The sequence below is a fragment of the Hyla sarda genome, chromosome 11 (assembly GCF_029499605.1).
Source record: "Hyla sarda isolate aHylSar1 chromosome 11, aHylSar1.hap1, whole genome shotgun sequence".
NCBI lineage: Eukaryota > Metazoa > Chordata > Amphibia > Anura > Hylidae > Hyla > Hyla sarda.
In genome coordinates this window covers 106519403-106541127 of record NC_079199.1, presented here as the reverse complement: position 1 = coordinate 106541127, position 21725 = coordinate 106519403, and the positions used below count along the sequence as shown (strand labels likewise).

Below are 21725 nucleotides of genomic sequence, written 5' to 3'. Positions count from 1 at the left end.
ATGGCGGCCGCATTTTATCGATCCTCGGGCAGCTTCACGTGACATCCCGGCCTCTAGTGAGAGATCCATAAGCTCCTGGCAATGTCACCCGGCGGCCGCCATAGTCACCTGTCACGTGACCTCGGCAGCGGTAACCCATAGCAACCGGCGCACTTTTGCTAATGGTAGGTTACACTTTGCTGTGTTTTATTGTGTGGTATTACGTCATATTAGTTATATTTTATGGTATTATGTAATATTATGACGTGTCTGTTGGTAGGTTATAATATATCGCTTTATATTATATCATATTATGTTATATTTTACCTCATATTATGTTATATTTATGGTATTACCTCATATTATAGGGTAATACCTCATATTATGTTATATGATATGATATTGCCTCATATTATGTTATATTTTATGGTATTACCTCATATTATGATATATTTTATGGTATTGCCTCATATTATGATATATTTTATGGTATTACTTCATATTATGTTATATTTTATGGTATTACCTCAAATTATGTTATATTTTATGGTATTACCTCATATTATGTTATATTTTATGGTATTACCTCATATTATGTTATATTTTATGGTATTACCTCATATTATGTTATATTTTATGGCATTACCTCATATTATGTCATATTTTATGGTGTGTCTCTACTGGTAGGTTATAATATATTGAGTTATTTCATATTACGTTATATTATACCTCATATTATGTTATATTGCATTATAGTCTCTGCTGAAGGTAGGTTACATTATGTTGTGTTATATCATATTATGTTATAGTTTATGTTATTACATCATATTATCCAAAGTACCAGGTTCCTCTCAGCCGCTGAAGTAGCTACTGCACAGGTAGAGTGAGCGTGGATAAAAGGGGGCGCCAATCCCTGGGCAACAAAAGTCTCTCTGATGGTTTCCTTAATCCATCTGCTTAAAGGGGTACTCCGCTCACAGACATCTTATCCCCTATCCAAAGGATTGCTGGGACCCCCACTCACTCAGTGCTGCACCCGCATTCTAAACAATATGTGTAGAACGCTGGGTTCCCGTGATGAAGATGTGATGTCACACCACGTCCACTCGTGACACCACGCCCACTTGTATAAATGGTGATCTACTTATCTGGTCTGTTTGAAGGCATCTTGTCTGATCTGATCCCCGCGGTCATGCCATGGGTGATCAGATCAGCCACCCGAATTGCCGCATTGCTGCACATGCCGTGATCGGTATTGGTCGTGGCAGTGCGATCGCTGAGGTTCATTATTGCTGGTGTGTCCCTGGTGCTGGTAGTAGGCCGGACACTGGGGTCTATGATGCGATCTCAGCTCCTGCACTCGGTTCATAGCTGCGGTGGGACTTGGCCCCGTTCACACTACGGAATTTTCGCGGCTGAATTTCGCAAACGGAAGGGCGCTAGGGCCGCGGGGCACTGAGCCGTCACCATTGACGGCTATGCAGTGCTCGCGGAAACCACGCAAAGAATGAAAATGTTCTTTCTTTGCGCGGAACACTTTCAGCGGCGTAAATGTCCGCCACTGAAATTCCACAGTGTGAACGGGTCTCGCAGAGACCCGTTCACACTAATGTTAAAGTTCACACCGCAGAATTGCGCCCGCGGAATTCTGTCCGGAAATTCCGCGGCAATTCCGTAGTGTGAACGGGGCCTTAGGACGTACAGGTATGTGCTGGGGCGCTAAGTAGCAGGTGCCCAGGGTGAACCTGTACGTGCTCTAGGGCAGTGTTTCCCAACCAGGGTGCCTCCAGATGTTGCAAAACTACAACTCCCAGCATGCCTGGACAGCCTTTGGCACCCTGGTTGGGAAACACTGCTCTAGGGGTTCAAAAACTCAAATTTTTTTTTTTACAAAACACTTATGTTTAATATTGTCCTCTTCTGACCCATATAACTTTCTAATTTTTCCGTGTAGAGAACTATATGGAGGTCGTTTGTTGCGCCGTGACCTTCAGTTTATTTTGGTACCACTTTTTCATATATGGGACTTCTTATGCGACAAAAAAGCAGCAATTTTGGACTTTTTTTTTTAACCTATACGCTGTTCACTGCACAGGATCATTAACATTATATTTTTGATGGTGCTATTAAAATGAGAATAAGAGGCTATTTACATTTTATGGGGGGAGGGGCTAATTTAAATTTTTTTAAAAACTTTTTTGTACCATTTATTTCCGATTTTAATGTCCCCATAGGGTTATCATGAGGTCTCTAATACTGTTCATACATCGTACATAGCATCAGTATAATTGAAGAAGACTCCATGATGATAGTGGAGGCAGGTGAGGAGACCCCCGTCCGCCATCTTGGCTCATCTGATCCCCTCAGTTGTGCGTGTGCCACAGGTGATCCAATTAACCATTTGAGCCATTTGAGCTGCCGCATTGCTGCAGTTGCTGTGAACGGTATTGATCATGGCATCTGAGGGGTTAAAGGATATCAGGCGAGCATGAAGTGAGCGCGGCTCCTGTGCCAGGGCACCAGGACCTTCATTTACGTTTATTGTTGTTAGAAAAATGACTCCCTGGTGTAGTACTTGTGTGTGGACAGCAGGGGGTGCTGTGTGACCTTGTGTGCAGCAGGAGGTGACACACCCAGGTAGCTGAGCGCATGCACACTGGTGGTGATCATACCTCCGCACTCCTCCCTTGGTTGTAAAAAGGATGATCACTCCCATCGGAGGAGGAATAGTGGGAGTTATGATACCCATACAGGGATGAGGCCTCTTGCAGATGTTTTGTACCTCTGTGTTGTTTTGTGTATGAGTCATTGTGCTGCACATACGGCACAGCCATATTGGGGGGGGTTGCTTTGGCACTAACCGGACGGACACACCCTGCTGAGGAGCGGGCAGACACCAGGGTGTAAGGTGAGGGTCACACATCTGCCCGGCCTCCTTCAGGGTAGATATGTTGCCCACACATTGGGTGGCACATGTGGCAGCATGCACTTATCACCCAGCTTGCCAGCAGGGCGATGCCAGGAACCAACCTAAAAAAAAAGGAAATTTACAGCATGAGAAAGAATCAGCTTCATGTGTCTGGACACCTGTGATCAATGACCCTCCTGCCTCTTCTCTAGTGCCATGCTTTACACTGCAGCTCTCCTCCATGAGGGCACCGCTGTGATCACTCTCCTGCCTCTTCTCTAGTGTCATGCTTTACACTGCAGCTCTCCTCCATGAGGGCACCGCTGTGATCACTCTCCTGCCTCTTCTCTAGTATCATGCTTTACACTGCAGCTCTCCTCCATGAGGGCACCGCTGTGATCACTCTCCTGCCTCTTCTCTAGTGTCATGCTTTACACTGCAGCTCTCCTCCATGAGGGCACCGCTGTGATCACTCTCCTGCCTCTTCTCTAGTATCATGCTTTACACTGCAGCTCTCCTCCATGAGGGCACCGCTGTGATCACTCTCCTGCCTCTTCTCTAGTATCATGCTTTACACTGCAGCTCTCCTCCATGAGGGCACCGCTGTGATCACTCTCCTGCCTCTTCTCTAGTGTCATGCTTTACACTGCAGCTCTCCTCCATGAGGGCACCGCTGTGATCACTCTCCTGCCTCTTCTCTAGTGTCATGCTTTACACTGCAGCTCTCCTCCATGAGGGCACCGCTGTGATCACCCTCCTGCCTCTTCTCTAGTGTCATGCTTTACACTGCAGCTCTCCTCCATGAGGGCACCGCTGTGATCACCCTCCTGCCTCTTCTCTAGTGTCATGCTTTACACTGCAGCTCTCCTCCATGAGGGCACCGCTGTGATCACTCTCCTGCCTCTTCTCTAGTGTCATGCTTTACACTGCAGCTCTCCTCCATGAGGGCACCGCTGTGATCACTCTCCTGCCTCTTCTCTAGTGTCATGCTTTACACTGCAGCTCTCCTCCATGAGGGCACCGCTGTGATCACTCTCCTGCCTCTTCTCTAGTATCATGCTTTACACTGCAGCTCTCCTCCATGAGGGCACCGCTGTGATCACTCTCCTGCCTCTTCTCTAGTATCATGCTTTACACTGCAGCTCTCCTCCATGAGGGCACCGCTGTGATCACTCTCCTGCCTCTTCTCTAGTGTCATGCTTTACACTGCAGCTCTCCTCTATGAGGGCACCGCTGTGATCACCCTCCTGCCTCTTCTCTGGTGTCATGCTTTACACTGCAGCTCTCCTCCATGAGGGCACCGCTGTGATCACTCTCCTGCCTCTTCTCTAGTATCATGCTTTACACTGCAGCTCTCCTCCATGAGGGCACCGCTGTGATCACTCTCCTGCCTCTTCTCTAGTATCATGCTTTACACTGCAGCTCTCCTCCATGAGGGCACCGCTGTGATCACTCTCCTGCCTCTTCTCTAGTGTCATGCTTTACACTGCAGCTCTCCTCCATGAGGGCACCGCTGTGATCACTCTCCTGCCTCTTCTCTAGTATCATGCTTTACACTGCAGCTCTCCTCCATGAGGGCACCGCTGTGATCACTCTCCTGCCTCTTCTCTAGTATCATGCTTTACACTGCAGCTCTCCTCCATGAGGGCACCGCTGTGATCACTCTCCTGCCTCTTCTCTAGTGTCATGCTTTACACTGCAGCTCTCCTCCATGAGGGCACCGCTGTGATCACTCTCCTGCCTCTTCTCTAGTGTCATGCTTTACACTGCAGCTCTCCTCCATGAGGGCACCGCTGTGATCACCCTCCTGCCTCTTCTCTAGTGTCATGCTTTACACTGCAGCTCTCCTCCATGAGGGCACCGCTGTGATCACCCTCCTGCCTCTTCTCTAGTGTCATGCTTTACACTGCAGCTCTCCTCCATGAGGGCACCGCTGTGATCACTCTCCTGCCTCTTCTCTAGTGTCATGCTTTACACTGCAGCTCTCCTCCATGAGGGCACCGCTGTGATCACTCTCCTGCCTCTTCTCTAGTATCATGCTTTACACTGCAGCTCTCCTCCATGAGGGCACCGCTGTGATCACCCTCCTGCCTCTTCTCTAGTATCATGCTTTACACTGCAGCTCTCCTCCATGAGGGCACCGCTGTGATCACTCTCCTGCCTCTTCTCTAGTGTCATGCTTTACACTGCAGCTCTCCTCCATGAGGGCACCGCTGTGATCACTCTCCTGCCTCTTCTCTAGTATCATGCTTTACACTGCAGCTCTCCTCCATGAGGGCACCGCTGTGATCACCCTCCTGCCTCTTCTCTAGTGTCATGCTTTACACTGCAGCTCTCCTCCATGAGGGCACCGCTGTGATCACCCTCCTGCCTCTTCTCTAGTATCATGCTTTACACTGCAGCTCTCCTCCATGAGGGCACCGCTGTGATCACCCTCCTGCCTCTTCTCTAGTGTCATGCTTTACACTGCAGCTCTCCTCCATGAGGGCACCGCTGTGATCACTCTCCTGCCTCTTCTCTAGTGTCATGCTTTACACTGCAGCTCTCCTCCATGAGGGCACCGCTGTGATCACTCTCCTGCCTCTTCTCTAGTATCATGCTTTACACTGCAGCTCTCCTCCATGAGGGCACCGCTGTGATCACCCTCCTGCCTCTTCTCTAGTATCATGCTTTACACTGCAGCTCTCCTCCATGAGGGCACCGCTGTGATCACTCTCCTGCCTCTTCTCTAGTGCCATGCTTTACACTGCAGCTCTCCTCCATGAGGGCACCGCTGTGATCACTCTCCTGCCTCTTCTCTAGTGCCATGCTTTACACTGCAGCTCTCCTCCATGAGGGCACCGCTGTGATCACCCTCCTGCCTCTTCTCTAGTATCATGCTTTACACTGCAGCTCTCCTCCATGAGGGCACCGCTGTGATCACCCTCCTGCCTCTTCTCTAGTGTCATGCTTTACACTGCAGCTCTCCTCCATGAGGGCACCGCTGTGATCACTCTCCTGCCTCTTCTCTAGTGTCATGCTTTACACTGCAGCTCTCCTCCATGAGGGCACCGCTGTGATCACTCTCCTGCCTCTTCTCTAGTGTCATGCTTTACACTGCAGCTCTCCTCCATGAGGGCACCGCTGTGATCACTCTCCTGCCTCTTCTCTAGTATCATGCTTTACACTGCAGCTCTCCTCCATGAGGGCACCGCTGTGATCACTCTCCTGCCTCTTCTCTAGTGTCATGCTTTACACTGCAGCTCTCCTCCATGAGGGCACCGCTGTGATCACTCTCCTGCCTCTTCTCTAGTGTCATGCTTTACACTGCAGCTCTCCTCCATGAGGGCACCGCTGTGATCACTCTCCTGCCTCTTCTCTAGTATCATGCTTTACACTGCAGCTCTCCTCCATGAGGGCACCGCTGTGATCACTCTCCTGCCTCTTCTCTAGTATCATGCTTTACACTGCAGCTCTCCTCCATGAGGGCACCGCTGTGATCACTCTCCTGCCTCTTCTCTAGTGTCATGCTTTACACTGCAGCTCTCCTCTATGAGGGCACCGCTGTGATCACCCTCCTGCCTCTTCTCTGGTGTCATGCTTTACACTGCAGCTCTCCTCCATGAGGGCACCGCTGTGATCACTCTCCTGCCTCTTCTCTAGTATCATGCTTTACACTGCAGCTCTCCTCCATGAGGGCACCGCTGTGATCACTCTCCTGCCTCTTCTCTAGTGTCATGCTTTACACTGCAGCTCTCCTCTATGAGGGCACCGCTGTGATCACCCTCCTGCCTCTTCTCTAGTATCATGCTTTACACTGCAGCTCTCCTCCATGAGGGCACCGCTGTGATCACTCTCCTGCCTCTTCTCTAGTATCATGCTTTACACTGCAGCTCTCCTCCATGAGGGCACCGCTGTGATCACTCTCCTGCCTCTTCTCTAGTGTCATGCTTTACACTGCAGCTCTCCTCCATGAGGGCACCGCTGTGATCACCCTCCTGCCTCTTCTCTAGTATCATGCTTTACACTGCAGCTCTCCTCCATGAGGGCACCGCTGTGATCACCCTCCTGCCTCTTCTCTAGTGTCATGCTTTACACTGCAGCTCTCCTCCATGAGGGCACCGCTGTGATCACTCTCCTGCCTCTTCTCTAGTATCATGCTTTACACTGCAGCTCTCCTCCATGAGGGCACCGCTGTGATCACTCTCCTGCCTCTTCTCTAGTATCATGCTTTACACTGCAGCTCTCCTCCATGAGGGCACCGCTGTGATCACTCTCCTGCCTCTTCTCTAGTATCATGCTTTACACTGCAGCTCTCCTCCATGAGGGCACCGCTGTGATCACTCTCCTGCCTCTTCTCTAGTATCATGCTTTACACTGCAGCTCTCCTCCATGAGGGCACCGCTGTGATCACTCTCCTGCCTCTTCTCTAGTGTCATGCTTTACACTGCAGCTCTCCTCCATGAGGGCACCGCTGTGATCACCCTCCTGCCTCTTCTCTAGTATCATGCTTTACACTGCAGCTCTCCTCCATGAGGGCACCGCTGTGATCACTCTCCTGCCTCTTCTCTAGTATCATGCTTTACACTGCAGCTCTCCTCCATGAGGGCACCGCTGTGATCACTCTCCTGCCTCTTCTCTAGTGTCATGCTTTACACTGCAGCTCTCCTCCATGAGGGCACCGCTGTGATCACTCTCCTGCCTCTTCTCTAGTATCATGCTTTACACTGCAGCTCTCCTCCATGAGGGCACCGCTGTGATCACCCTCCTGCCTCTTCTCTAGTGTCATGCTTTACACTGCAGCTCTCCTCCATGAGGGCACCGCTGTGATCACCCTCCTGCCTCTTCTCTAGTATCATGCTTTACACTGCAGCTCTCCTCCATGAGGGCACCGCTGTGATCACTCTCCTGCCTCTTCTCTAGTGTCATGCTTTACACTGCAGCTCTCCTCCATGAGGGCACCGCTGTGATCACTCTCCTGCCTCTTCTCTAGTATCATGCTTTACACTGCAGCTCTCCTCCATGAGGGCACCGCTGTGATCACTCTCCTGCCTCTTCTCTAGTATCATGCTTTACACTGCAGCTCTCCTCCATGAGGGCACCGCTGTGATCACTCTCCTGCCTCTTCTCTAGTATCATGCTTTACACTGCAGCTCTCCTCCATGAGGGCACCGCTGTGATCACTCTCCTGCCTCTTCTCTAGTGTCATGCTTTACACTGCAGCTCTCCTCCATGAGGGCACCGCTGTGATCACCCTCCTGCCTCTTCTCTGGTGTCATGCTTTACACTGCAGCTCTCCTCCATGAGGGCACCGCTGTGATCAATGACCCCACAGTCTCCTTCTCTGGTGTCATGCTTTACACTGCAGCTTTTCTCCATTAGTGCATAGTCTTGTTAAGGCTGAGACTCTTTGTTTGTCTCTTCACCATACTTTACACTTCTTCTTTGCTTGTTCAGAGGAATATAAACTCCCAGGAGTGGCCCTGATATGCGGTATGTTGTCCCTCGTGCCCCCCCCCCCCCCCCCCCTCCTATTCTGTTTGTTCTCCACCTCATCCTCTGGATTACCGGGCTTGGACTATTAACCCTTGAGTGCTCGGCCCTGGTTGGTCTGCAGTGCAGAGACCTCGCCCAACTCCCATCATCCTCCACTCCATGACTTCATCCTGAAAGATGGTGGAGTCCTGCCAGGACCTGAGTCACTGCCTGTGCTGAGAAGCTGAGTGCACGGTACAGGGCCTAATCCTGCATCTGTTAGAAGCCATGAGACCACTGCACTTGCACTTAGGGCCCCACCTGAAAGCACTGCACTCACACTCCAGACCCCACCTGATAGCACTGCACTCACACCCCGGACCGTACCTGAAAGCACTGCACTCACACTCCGGACCATACCTGATAGCACTGCACTCACACTCCAGACCCCACCTGATAGCACTACACTCACACTCCGGACCGTACCTGAAAGCTCTGCACTCACACTCCGGACCGTACCTGATAGCACTGCACTCACACTCCGGACCGTACCTGAAAGCACTGCACTCACACTCCGGACCCCACCTGAAACCATTGCACTCACCCTCCTGACACAACCTAAAACCACTGAACTCACTCTGGACCCCGCCTGTAACTACTGGCCTCACCCTCCGGACCCCACTTGAAACCACTCCACTCACCCTTCAGACGCAACCTGAAACCACTGCACTCACCCTCCGGACCCCACTTGAAACCACCGCACTCACATCCCGGACCGTACCTAAACCACTTCACTCACCCTCCGGACCTTACCTAAAACCACTGCATTCACCCTCCGGACCTCACCTGAAACCACTGCACTCACCCTCCGGACCTCACCTGAAACCACTGGCCTCACCCTCCGGACCCCACTTGAAACCACTCCACTCACCCTTCAGACGCAACCTGAAACCACTGCACTCACCCTCCGGACCCCACTTGAAACCACCGCACTCACATCCCGGACCGTACCTAAACCACTTCACTCACCCTCCGGACCTTACCTAAAACCACTGCATTCACCCTCCGGACCTCACCTGAAACCACTGCACTCACCCTCCGGACCTCACCTGAAACCACTGTACTCACCCTCCGGACCTCACTTGAAACCCCTGCACTCACACTCTGGACCGTACCTGAAACCACTACACTCACCCTCCGGACCCCACCTGAAGCCACTTCACTCACACTCCGGATCCCATCTGAAACCATTGCACTCCTTCAGTGGTGGGAGCATCATAACCCAACACCGCCCATCACCCTGAGCACACCATCCTCACAGTGATACATGGTGGTGGGAACATCATAACCCAACACTGCCCATCACCCTGAGCTCACCATCCCTATAGTGATACATGGTGGGAGCATCATAACCCAACACTGCCCCTCACCCTGAGCATCATAACCCAACACTGCCCATCACCCTGAGCATCATAACCCAACACTGCCCATCACCCTGAGCACACCATCCCCATAGTGATACATAGTGGTGGGAACATCCTAACCCAACACTGCCCATCACCCTGAGCACACCATCCTCACAGTGACACATGCTGGGAACATCATAACCCAACACCGCCCATCACCCTGAGCACACCATCCTCACAGTGACACATGGTGGGAACATCATAACCCAACACCGCCCATCACCCTGAGCACTCCATCCTCACAGTGACACATGGTGGGAACATCATAACCCAACACCGCATCACCCTGAGCACACCATCCTCACAGTGACACATGGTGGGAACATCATAACCCAACACTGCCCATCACCCTGAGCACACCATCCCCTCAGTGACACATGGTGGGAACATCATAACCCAACACCGCCCATCACCCTGAGCACACCATCCCCACAGTGATACATGGTGGGGACATCATAACCCAACACTGCCCATCACCCTGATCACATGATCCCACAGTGACACATGGTGGTGGGAACATCATAACCCAACACTGCCCATCACCCTGATCACATGATCCCACAGTGACACATGGTGGTATGTTGGGGGGGAGTCTTCTCTTCAGCCAGTTGAGGGGAAAACAATGAGAATTGATGGAAAGATGGATGAAGACAAATACAGAACAATTGATATCTGATGCTGTCTGTAAATGACTGGATACTGGGCCGGAGGTTCATCTTTCAGGAGGACAGTGGGGGAGATTTATGAGAGTTTATGTAGATGAAGAGCGGTGCAGTTGATCAGAGATGTCTCCATCCAATGTGACTGAGCATCAGCTCCTCTACCAAGAAAATGGAGAAACAATCTCCAGATGTGCGAAGCTGTAGAGACCCCCCCCCCCCCCCCAGAGATGCCTCGGGTTTGAATGAAGAACTCCTGTTTGCCGGCTTCTTAGGATTCTGGCGTGACATGTGACTGACTTCCATGGAACAGTGGATGACATGTGCCCCAATGGAGACATATAGATGTGCTGGAGTTGAGACGAATTGAATTAGAGATTATGCATTCTTATATGATCCTGATGAGCTGATTCCTAAAAGGCCCATTTCTGGAGCTCCACTGAGCTAATAGGGGATTTTCCTGGACTCCTTATATGATTTGATCGTGATAAGCATGGAGAAAAATGCTATGGTGGAATCCTTTTATTGTTGTCCCTGAACTGATAAGGATTATGAAAACTTACCTCTTTGGGATTGCTTCCTTTTGGGAGACTCATCTGTCTTGAACTAGATATTTTGTGCATCGGGGCTTTTCCTTTCTAGAAACTGCACCAACTGTATTTTTTTGGAATGTCCCCTGACAATATATAATTATGGAGGATAGGGCTGGGCGGTAGGACCTAAGTGTGTATCACGGTATTTTTGTAACTTTTGGCAGTTCCACGGTATATAACGGTATTTCCTCCTCCTCCCCTCCCCCCCCCCCAAATTCGTTATCAGCTCGCATGTCACCCGCAAGCGCTGCCCTCCTCGGCCTGTTAGTTACGGCCGCCGGCGCTGACACTCCATACTGTGCGGTATCCCTATGCCCGGGCTGCAAAAGGTAAACAAAATAAACTAAGGGTGGGTTCACACCACGATTTTTCTTTACAGTTTTTGGATACGTTTTAAAAATAAAAATAAACGTATGCAACCGTACAGCAAACCGTGGCCATAGACTTTCCATTCAAAACCGTATGCACCATATTGTATACGGGTGTCTCCGTTTTTCAAACCACACATTTTATTTTTTCTGGGCAGAAAACAGTGGTCTACCAATCAAACAAGTGAAACTTTATTCATAATGGAGTGAAAAAATCAAAACATAGACGTTTTTTTTTTCTTAAAAAACGGATGCAACCGGAAATCATTTTTCAAACCGTAGACAGATAAAACTTTGTACACACGTTTTGATTCAGTTTAGTCAGGTTTTGAGGAATCCGTTTTTTTTAATGAAAAACCTGATAAAAAACTGTATTATAAAAACATGGTGTGAACCCACCCTAACGCATGTTCCGACGTCGGCCTTACGCTGGGGATGGGAACGTCGGACAGCCGTCAGTCTATCACCGGCCGCAGCGATGTTCCACCTCGGCCAGTGATAGGCTGAGCCTACTGTCATCTAATGAGCTCTGGCCGGCTTCTTACATGACAGTGGGCTTAGCCTATCACTGGCCGAGGTGGAACATCGCTGCGGCCGGTGATAGGCTGACGGCTGTCCGACGTTCCCATCCCCAGGAAGCAGATGAGGCCGGTACCGAACCAACGGGAGGTGAGTTAAAGTTTATTTTGTTTATTTTTGCAGCCCGGGCATAAGGATACCGCACAGTATAGAGCAGTGGTCTTCAACCTGCGGACCTCCAGATGTTGCAAAAATACAACTCCCAGCATGCCCGGACAGCCAACGGCTGTCCCGGCATGCTGAGAGTTGTAGTTTTGCAACATCTGGAGGTCCGCAGGTTGAAGACCACTGGTATAAAGTGTCAGCGCCGCCTGCCGCAACAAACAGGAGGAAGAGGAGGGCAGCGCTTGCGGGTGACATGTGACTATTTACCCTGATGGGGACAGCGCTCGGCTGATAATTAATGGGGGGGGGGGGGCAGAACAGCACTCACGGATCACATATGATTAGTTTCCCGATGTGGGGACAGCGCAGCGCTGGGCTGACAATTAATTGGGGGGGGAGGGCAGAACAGCGCTCGCGGGTCACATATGATTAGTTCCCTGATGTGGGACAGCGCAGCGCTGGGCAGATAAGTAATTGGGGGGGGGGGAGGGGGCAGAACAGCGCTCGCGGGTCACATATGATTAGTTCCCTGATGTGGGGACAGCGCAGCGCTGGGCAGATAAGTAATTGGGGGGGGGGGGATGGGGGCAGAACAGCGCTCGCGGGTCACATATGATTAGTTCCCTGATGTGGGGACAGCGCAGCGCTGGGCAGATAAGTAATTGGGGGGGGGGGGGGCAGAACAGCGCTCGCGGGTCACATATGATTAGTTCCCTGATGTGGGGACAGCGCAGCGCTGGGCAGATAAGTAATTGGGGGGGGGGAGGGGGCAGAACAGCGCTCGCGGGTCACATATGATTAGTTCCCTGATGTGGGGACAGCGCAGCGCTGGGCAGATAAGTAATTGGGGGGGGGGGGAGGGGGCAGAACAGCGCTCGCGGGTCACATATGATTAGTTCCCTGATGTGGGGACAGCGCAGCGCTGGGCAGATAAGTAATTGGGGGGGGGGGGGAGGGGGCAGAACAGCGCTCGCGGGTCACATATGATTAGTTCCCTGATGTGGGGACAGCGCAGCGCTGGGCAGATAAGTAATTGGGGGGGGGCAGAACAGCGCTCGCGGGTCACATATGATTAGTTCCCTGATGTGGGGACAGCGCAGCGCTGGGCTGATTTATTCATTCCCGGGGGAAGGGGCCAAACCGGTGTTGCTGTATGGGTTAAAATTCATATCGTGCAGCACAAAAATTTTTGTATTCGGTATGAACCAGTATAACGCCCAGCACTATGGAGGAAATGGATTGTTTCAACACAATTATAAATTAGATGTTAATAAAAATATATAGATATGTAGGACATACCTGTGGTCCTATGGTTAGGAGTGTACAGTATTTATGATGTGTAAAGAATAAATGGTGTATAGTGTATCTATAAATGTGTGAAAGAACGTATGGTATAAGGTGCAGCTACAAACAAAGGGGATATGAGGAATGTAAGAAATGATGTAGTAGGATAGAAGGGCTATGAAATACATATAAGTGGTTAAATATATGTAGACAGGAGTGTGATCAATGTACTGTGCAGTGACGCAAATAGGAGGGGTTGCAATAACCACTAATAATAGTGACTTTGGATATGTGTGGGGTATGGGTAGAATATATGTCCAATAAGGTATTTATTATATTTTTCACTGAATTAGGGTGATTTGGATATTTTGAGATGAGATATTTATAAGCACGAAATATGGTATTGTGGATAGAATGGCGTCTAAAATGATGTCACAGGAATAATTTGGATAACATATAGGTATTGTTATTTGAAATATAAGAAGAATACACAATATAATGTCTGATAAGTTTTAGAGTGGTATTTCTACATAGAGGTTAAAGGGGTATTCCAGAAAAAACTTTTTTTAATTACGGTATATCAACTGGCTCCAGAAAGTTAAACAGATTTGTAAATGACTTCTATTAAAAATCTTAATCCTTTCAGTACTCATGAGCTTCTGAAGTTAAGGTTGTTCTTTTCTGTCTAAGTGCTCTCCCTTGACTTCAGAAGCTCATAAGTAGTGAAAGGATTAAGATTTTTTAATAGAAGTAATTTACAAATCTGTTTAACTTTCTGGAGCCAGTTGATATATATATATATATATATTATATATATATATATATATATATATATATACGGTATATATATATATATATATATATATATATATAAAAACATTTTTCCTGGATAACCCCTTTGAGGTATGCTCAGATAAAAGCTATGGTTTTTCTACATGGATACGGTAAGTTATGTGACATTTTGAAGGTTTAGGTGAATACAAATAAGTTCTGGTCTAACATCGGGCTGCATAAATAAGATATGATGCACTGATGGTCTTATAGCCTCGAACTATATATATATATGTAGTTAATTTGAGTATAATTGCATCTCCTATCTTGTGTATTACAAAATGTACCGTATATATTAATGGTTTGGGTATTGTGTCTATAGGATTGCATTGTATAATAAGAGAGATATATGGTTATGCATCATAAAAGTGCGTATATATACGGTAGATGATTTGGGTACAATGGTACTATATGCTGTATACTGTATACTCTATTCTATTTTAAATATGTAGGTTGTATACTATATTCTACTCCACATATTTTATTTATTTCTTTTTTAGCTATAGGTTGTCCACTTTATTCTATTCTATGTATTTTGCATATGTTTATGGTCTGGATGTCAGTTCATTCATTGGAACATAAGGTTTAATAAGAGATATATATATATATATATATATATATATATATATATAGACCTTAGGTCTTTGAATCATGATGGTTTAATAGTGTATATATAGCACGGGTATATATAATACTGACTGCATAATGTCTAATGGGTTAATGATCTATACGCAGCACTAATGTATAATGATTGTACACTATGAGAAACAATGGGTTAACTAGATGTAAGTGAATGCGCCAATGCGACAATGTAATAACGATTTATCCAATGTAAACACACGGGGTTGCTGAGGCTTGATGCGCAGGCGCAGAGACGCATAGGAGTACGTGACTATCGGATGATTGAATGCGCAGGCGCAGTGATGTCTGGTGGATGTGGAGTGCGATCAGGCGCTGTTGCGCAGGTGCATATACTAGGTGCTGCAAATGTGAGAGGTATGTGTTGGAACGGATGTGATTCGGGCATCATCAGGAAGTACAAGCGGGCGGCTTTTAGCGGTCGGAGATGCAGTGATACAGACCACCAGGTATCTCCTTCTGTTAATGATTTATCTAATTATGAACAATATATAAAGCAGATGATGGGGAAGAGAAGCACAACACCCCTGAGAAAGTTGCTGATGGGCAACGGAACATGTGGGGTCTAGGGGGGCACCTGCCTGGTCTATCCATCCATCTGCCCTCTGTAGTTTGCCTTCTCAGTGCTGCATTTGAGTATTCCAGTACAGGTTGTATGTTTGTTATTGAATTGATTATGTGCATTGATCTATACAACAACTACTGTGACGGGTGTAGAATATACTAGATATAAGCAGGTGCCCTGGGTGGGGTCTTTCCTTTTGGTAGCGGCTGACACGCCCCCCCCCCCCTCCATATCGGGGTCAGCAGACTGCCTGTTTAGGAGATCGCAGGGGGTCCCAGTGCTCGGACCCCCCCCCGCAATCTTTAACTTATCCCATATCATTTGGATAGGGGATAAGTTATCTTTCACCACAGAACTCCTTTAAGTCTATGTGAATCCCAGTTTGTAGCAGTAGGAAAATGGGCAAAAAGTCCAGGGGGGGTGAATACTAATGCAAGGCCTTGTACTCAGTACATACTCTCATACATTACATTTTATGCATTATATTAGGTACAGGATCATGTATTGATATTCAGCATATGTGATATAGTATATACAATATGCACACATTGGTGTATGCATTGTATACACACATAGGATCACATTCAACCATCTCACCGCACTGTGAGGAAATCCCGAAATGGGAGATGTGTCATTTTCCTGTGATTCACACAAACAGCGCTCGACCCACACCCGCATCACCATAGAAACACACCGTATGGTGCAAACACACCAAAATATGGGCCTGGAAACACATCTCTAATCGGGGGGGAGAGAGAGGAGGAGAGAGAAGAGAAGATATAGAGAGGAGGAGAGAAGATATAGAGAGAAGATATAGAGAGGAGGAGAGAGAAGAGAAGATATAGAGAGAGGAGAGAAGGTATAGGGAGGAGAAGAGAGGAGAGAAGATATAGAGAGGAGGAGAGAGGAGAGAAGATATAGAGAGGAGGAGAGAAGATATAGAGAGAAGATATAGAGAGAAGATATAGAGAGTAGGAGAGAGAAGAGAAGATATAGAGAGAAGGGAAGATATAGAGAGGAGAGAAGATATAGAGAGGAGGAGAGAGGAGAGAAGGTATAGAGAGGAGGAGAGAGGAGAGAAGGTATAGAGAGGAGGAGAGAGGAGAGAAGGTATAGAGAGGAGGAGAGAGGAGAGAAGGTATAGGGAGGAGGAGAGAGAAGAGAAGATATAGAGAGGAGGAGAGAGGAGAGAAGATATAGAGAGAAGGTATAGGGAGGAGGAGAGAGAAGAGAAGATATAGAGAGGAGAGAGGAGGAGAGAAGATATAGAGAGAAGATATAGAGAGAAGATATAGAGAGGGAGGAGGAGAAAGAAGAGAAGATATAGAGAGAAGGGAAGATATAGAGAGGAGAGAAGATATAGAGAGGAGGAGAGAGGAGAGAAGATATAGAGAGGAGGAGAGAGGAGAGAAGGTATAGAGAGGAGGAGAGAGGAGAGAAGGTATAGAGAGGAGGAGAGAGGAGAGAAGGTATAGAGAGGAGGAGAGAGAAGAGAAGATATAGAGAGGAGGAGAGAGGAGAGAAGATATAGAGAGGAGGAGAGAGGAGAGAAGATATAGAGAGAAGATATAGAGAGGAGGAGAGAAGTTATAGAGAGGAGGAGAGGAGATATAGAGCGGAGGAAATAGGATATAGAGAGGAGGAGAGACGATATAGAGAGGAGGAGAGAGGACATAGAGAGGAGAGAAGATATAGAGAGGAGGGGAGAGGATATAGAGAGGAGGAGAGAAGATACAGAGAGAAGAGAAGATATAGAGAGGAGGAGAGAGGATATAGAGAGGAGAGAAGATATAGAGAGGAGGAGAGGAGATATAGAGCGGAGGAGAGAGGAGATATAGAGCGGAGGAGAGAGGATATAGAGAGGAGGAGAGGAGATATAGAGCGGAGGAGAGAGGATATAGAGTGGAGGAGAGAAGATATAGAGAGGAGGAGAGAAGATATAGAGAGGAGGAGAGGAGATATAGAGCGGAGGAGAGAGGAGATATAGAGCGGAGGAGAGAGGAGATAGAGAGGAGGAGAGAAGATATAGAGAGGAGGAGAGAAGATATAGAGAGGAGAGAGAAGAGAAGATATAGAGAGGAGGAGAGAGGATATAGAGAGGAGAGAAGATATAGAGAGGAGGAGAGGAGATATAGAGCGGAGGAGAGAGGAGATATAGAGCGGAGGAGAGAGGATATAGAGAGGAGGAGAGAGGATATAGAGTGGAGGAGAGAAGATATAGAGAGGAGGAGAGAGGATATAGAGAGGAGAGAAGATATAGAGAGGAGGAGAGGAGATATAGAGCGGAGGAGAGAGGAGATATAGAGCGGAGGAGAGAGGATATAGAGAGGAGGAGAGAGGATATAGAGTGGAGGAGAGAAGATATAGAGAGGAGGAGAGAAGATATAGAGAGGAGAGAGAAGAGAAGATATAGAGAGGAGGAGAGAGGATATAGAGAGGAGGAGAGGAGATATAGAGCAGAGGAGAGAGGAGATATAGAGCAGAGGAGAGAGGATATAGAGAGGAGAAGAGAAGATATAGAGAGGAGGAGAGAAGATATAGAGAGGAGAGAGAAGAGAAGATATAGAGAGGAGGAGAGAGGATATAGAGAGGAGAGAAGATATAGAGAGGAGGTTCACGGGATGATAACTCTTGTAATGTAGAATGGATCACAGAGATGGATGATGATTTCATGTATTGGTGAGATAACACATTTTATCAGCTTTTGCCACATGATGGACGTCTATTGCACCCAAACCCACCGGTGATAGTGACGGCCAAGCGTTCCCTGCTTTGGAGGATATTCCCATAATCCTTCACAGCTGATACCAAGGACCCACTAGAGATCTTCTGAAGATCGGTCAGAGGGACATGTCCATTGATCCCATATTACAATAGTTTTTTTTATTTGGAAACTAAAGCTGGGGTCTGAATCCTGTGGCTACAACGTGAGCTGCCGACTGTCATGGTATCAAGGGTCCAGTGACTTCCCAGCATCTGTATGTGACTATTGTGTGTCCAATCTCCACCACTGACCCCCATGTATCCTCACCATCATACAGGTGCTACATGTCACCACGACGGGAGAGCTGGACATAGGAAAATGAGAGGGATGGAAAGCTGGAGCTTCTCTCAATAAAAACAGTGGTGATTATCAATGGATCCGACCTCTGCTCCTTACCCGGAACGTTCTCACAGTCAGGAAGCAGCCGCCCGTGTTTTCTGACCTCCTGCTGTTATTTCTAAGGTTATTCACACCCTGGACATAACTGCTAAATGCGATCAGAAATGTTATTCTGCATATTTTTGGCTGGATTCATGGCCTGAAGGATGGTGTGTGTGAGAAGTGCAGGACCTGGACTCATCTATGTGTGCTTCAGGAATGGAGTCCCACACTGTACTTGTGTGGGTTTAAAGGCCTACATACACATTAGTGTGTTTCAGCAGGGCTGGTTGGTTGTTGGGCCTATTCAAATGAAAATTCAGCTCAGCTGAACATTGATGTGTCCTGAATGTGGAGAGTAAGTTACTGGCAGACAATTCTCCGAAAACAAAAGGATTGGAAAGATGAAATCCATGCCCAGTCCTTCTCTCCCCTATCCTTTGGATAGGGGATAAGATGTCTTAGGGCTGGAGTACCCATTTAAGAGACCTGAGTAGACGAAAGCCCCATTGTGATTAGGGCCCCTAACTTTGGAGCCACTTCTACCATCAGATACATGTATTGCCTTGTTTGGTTGTTGTTTCTTGAAGGTTCACAGAAGGTCTTAGATGACAAATACACAATTGAGCTTTCATGTCACTCAGGCCCTGTCATTCTGCCTACTCTACATATTGACATCTGTATCTGGTTGACCCAGTTTATCCTGCATTAATCTGATGTGGTCCTTAGCCTATAACTTGGTTTCTGTGGATCTGACTTGCAAAATGATTGAGATCTTTCACCTGTCATTTTATGATGGGGCCTTCTTGGTTCACAGGAAGGAGGGATTAGAAGGTCCCTCATCAATCTCCGGGGGGCGGGGACCTCCATTCTGCCGTCTTAGTGACATAAGTGTCTGCATCTCCTCATGTAGAAACACATCTGATCTGGAATTTACACTAGAGCTTTGTTCTCCATGTCTGGGAGTATTGGGTAAATATATGTCTTTGTATCACGAGGCACGTCCTGAATCCATCACTCTCAAATTCTTTCACCTATGCTGTGAGGATCCATCAGGGACTTGTCTGAGCGACCTGTCTATTCATCATCAAATCTTTGTTCCTATGTACCTTCTGGTAGGTCACCCTCAATGACTTTTGGGTGGTGTACAGGATCAAAATGATTACTACCAATGAAAATTACCAAGAGTCCAGCTAAGAAGAAAGAGAGAAAAGAATATTATTTGCCCCCCAACCCCATCATAACATCCAGATTACTATTCTATCATACACACAAACTGTAACAACCAACCCAACACTGTGTGGCGTTATGAAGATATTTCTATGGACAAAATATCCACATGGAATTGTGCATGAAATCGGGGATTTTAGGTGACAATGTTGAAAGCACATGGAGTAGTGAAGACTTTCTGCATAGTATTTAAAGGGGTACTGCCGTGGAAAACTTTTTTTTTTTAAATCAACTGGTGCCAGAAAGTTACAGATTTGTAAATTACTTCTATTAAAAAATCTTAATCCATCCAGTACTTTTTTAGGGGCTATATACTACAGAAGAAATGCTTTTCTTTTTGGAAGATTTTTTAATAGAAGTAATTTACAAATCTGTTTAACTTTCTGGCAACAGTTGATTTAAAAAAATAAGTTTTCCACAGGAGTACCCCTTTAACAACCGTGTCAGGACAAAAAATAGTCTAAAGAGGTGCTGCGTGGACGTATGGATGGAAAAAGGATCCAGGCAAGCACAGGACAATGTGATTTTATTGGTAAAATATGGTACGGATGACGCATTTCGGCAATATCTCATGCCTTCTTCAGTTCCAGCAAACAGTACACCTCCGACTGTGGTTAGGGTCGTGTAGTGTACTGGTCCGTGATCCTGTGAACGTCATGTGCTGCCGGGGTTTAGACCTCTCATTTCTGTGTCCTACACTGTACAGAGCTGTACACCAGGGTGTAACAGGTCAGTATATCACTTTGGTGTGGTGCACACCAACTGATATACGTTACAAGGGAGCACCCCCTATTTTTGCATTTTATCTCTCCCTACATCCTCTGCAAAGTATTTAGTCATCGGATATACCATCAGAAAATGGTTTTCATGGACCAGGCTTCTTAAGATGTTAGGGCTTTTAGACCTGACTCTACTTCCTTCTGTATGACCCCCCCATGTCCACGTACAGTCCACAGGAGCAGTGGTGATAGTTGTGATGAGCGCTGTGTGCAGGTCACATAAGCAGTTCCTCTGGTGTGGCGGGCAGGGTTGGCATTGTTCTGTCAGTGTTTAGTCGTGACTTTTGATTCATGTAACATGTATTCTTCCTGGAGCTTTTCAAATTTAGTTAGAAGCTGATTAATAATTCATGTAAAGCGTGTTATTGTCAGTCCGGGAATGGATGGGGCAGGGTGGATCCATCATCATTACAACAGGCGTGACCAACCAATAACCGATTACAGCTGAAGTTTTTAGAAGGCTCCATTGATTCTTTGCAGGATACACCCGGATATTGAGCAACTGTCAGACAATGAGATGGATAGCGCAGAGGCTCGGTTGTTAGAATTGGGATTTTGCTTGAATTCTGGGTCCATGTACCGTAATTTTGTATTATTTCCTTGTGTTCTTGTGTATTTCCTCCAGGTTCTCCTCCCACACTCCAAAAAACATACTGATCATCCAATATGGAAATAAGATGATGAGCCCCAATGGGAAACAGTGATGATACCCCCTGCAGAATCTGTTGGCACTATAGTCCATGTTCACGGTCAGCCCTGCAGAATCTGTTGGCACTATAGTCCATGTTCACAGTCAGCCCTGTAGAATCTGTTGGCACTGTAGTCCATGTTCACAGTCAGCCCTTCAGAAACTGTTGGCACTATAGTCCATGTTCATGGTCAGCCTTTTAGAATCTGTAGGCACTATAGTCCATGTTCACGGTCAGCCCTGTAGAATCTGTTGGCACTATAATCCATGTTCATCGTCAGCCCTTCAGAATCTGTTGGCACTATAGTCCATGTTCACAGTCAGCCCTTCAGAATCTGTTGGCATTATAGTCCATGCTAACGGTCAGCCTTTTAGAATCTGTAGGCACTATAGTCCATGCACACGGTCAGCCCTGTTGAATCTGTTTGCACTATAGTCCATTTTCACGATCATCCC

General features: G+C 47.4%; 1 long non-coding RNA gene across 1 annotated transcript; it reads left to right on the top strand.

The window, feature by feature from the left end:
• Positions 1-62: 62 nt before the first annotated feature.
• LOC130295959 (uncharacterized) lies at positions 63-18637 on the top strand. The gene is made up of 3 exons (XR_008849073.1): positions 63-164; positions 2214-2363; positions 18472-18637. It is a non-coding gene; the product is annotated as an uncharacterized LOC130295959 (long non-coding RNA).
• The last annotated feature ends 3088 nt before the right edge of the window (positions 18638-21725 follow it).